The sequence below is a fragment of the Equus caballus genome, chromosome 15, assembly GCF_041296265.1.
Source record: "Equus caballus isolate H_3958 breed thoroughbred chromosome 15, TB-T2T, whole genome shotgun sequence".
Classification (NCBI taxonomy): domain Eukaryota; kingdom Metazoa; phylum Chordata; class Mammalia; order Perissodactyla; family Equidae; genus Equus; species Equus caballus.
In genome coordinates, this window is record NC_091698.1 from 81317867 (window position 1) to 81320100 (window position 2234).

Below are 2234 nucleotides of genomic sequence, written 5' to 3' on the forward strand. Positions count from 1 at the left end.
AAGATAATGTGTGGGAAGACTCTTGGAAAAATACAAAGTCAGGAATCATTATTAGTTTATGTCAGCTCAGCCCTTGTTTATTCCATTTCTGTGCTGTGCTATGTAGGTTCCAGCTACCATAATGAAGAGAGATGCTTGAATAATAGCCCTACACCCCAAGGAAGGGTATTTTTTCATGGTTTATAATTGCCATAGAGCTTGAAAATCTTCCAGGTCTTATAGTTCTTAATTATGTTCTCATGCATATGCATCAATTACCCACATGCTCCTACCTAGCTTCTTACTGCAGAGATATTTATAAAAAAAAAATATTTGGAACAGTTTCCTCTGTGTGCATCTCCCTCTGAAAATATCCTATGAAATATTTCACCTCCACTGCAATAATCTGCTCCACTTGGGACATGCTTGCCAATCTTCCCCTGCACGACTGAATTAAACCTCCGCTCTCATCTGCTGCGGTCCCAGGGCCTGCTTATTCTACCTGGCAATTCTCTCCTCATAACTCCCAGGGGCTTAACTGCAGATTTGGTTCTCTGGGTTTGTGTCTGCTTTGCTGGGTAAGGTCTGCAATCCAGGAAGGACCCAGGAACACCTGATCCAGGCAGTTGTATTTAAATGGCAGTGGAGGAGGAAGAAAGAGTGTTGATATTTTTGCTTGCTGTTTCTCCCTGTTAGAAGTGGCTCTGCAGGGTCTGTACTTCTGGCCCACTGACTTCTAGCTGAGTCTCAGTACTAGAGAGGCAGTTTTATCTGCAAATCAATGACTTTGCCAAGAGATAGCATGTGAATTTCCCAGGTGGCGCTTCTGGTGATTTTCAGTCCCACCTGGCTCAGTTTACCAATCTGTCAGTCAATTTTCTTCTTTTCTGATCTCTCCTCTTCCTTCTGTTCCTTCTCTCCCTGACTACTACCCCTGTCCCAGAGATGCCCATAGGGACTATACCTGCTTGTTTCTGTTGGGAAAATCACAGTAAATCTTCGTGGGACATTTTCATCAACTAGACCAATGTCATTCTGTTGGTGAGCTAAAAGGTGCTGGTCTGCCTCAATTTTTGACTATTAGACTAAAAATTTCTTTTGTGAAAGCGATCTCACCTTTGGAAGCTACATTTCATAGTATATGAGTTGCATCATTCAATAAATCCCTTACCTCTCTGCATCTCGGTTTCCATATCAGTAAAATGGAGATAATGATATAAACATGATGGTGTTGTTGGAGGGATTAAATGAATTAATATGTAAAATGCTTGTCACATACAGAGCACAGTCACTTGGGAAATACTTGTTCCCTCCTCTGCCCCTCACTCCATATTCAAGCTTGAGATGCATATGCACCCTGGGGTGAGTTTGCTTTAAAGCAAGATTCTAGGGTCTTAGTCCAGAGGGTCAGATTCAGTTGATCTCAGGAGAACCTGGGAATCTGTACTTTGAGCAAGCTGCCCAGGTGACATTGATGCAGGTGGTTTTCAGAGTCAGCTTTTAGAGACTGTTCCATGGGCTGTGAAGACGGTGAGCTTAGACCATAAGCATCTTAAGAGTAGCACCTATGTGGTATCAACTTGTATATAATCACAGTGCCTGTCGCAGAGGAGACACTTAATACACATTGGCTGATGTTAAATGAATACCTCTATACACTTTCAATGTTACCTCGTGTAATTTTTCAAGTTCACTTCTCACTGGACAATTAGAAGGCTGTGTATAAAGTACATTAGTGCAATAACCCATCATCAGAACCCTGAAACATATCCGTAGGGGACATCTAGAGTCCCCGTTACCCCCTATTCCAGCATGTTTAAATTTAACCATCTTTCAATAAGCCCCAGTTCAGAGCCATGTTCTCTGTGACGCCTTCCTTGGTTAGAGTTAACTCTACTCTCCTCTTCAACCAGTTTCTCCATGTCGCTTAAAACAGGTTAACTCAGTCAGGCTATGGATGTGCATTAGTTCTTGCAGCAGATTGCATGCTCTCGATGATTTTCCCCCTAATAGCTCTTAAATCCATCCCCTTCTCCCACTGGGGCCACAGTTGGCCCAGTCTCAGCTTCATCATCGTGCTTGTATTTACTATACTAACTGCTTCTTTGGTCTGTCCACACCATTCTAGCCCCTTCCAAATTGTTTTCATCTTTGTAGCCAAAGAGAGTCTTTGAACACAGGAGTCTGATAACATCATCCCTCTGTAACACTTACCCACCTGCCTCTTAAAACCCTTCCATGGCACTGCTTCCCTA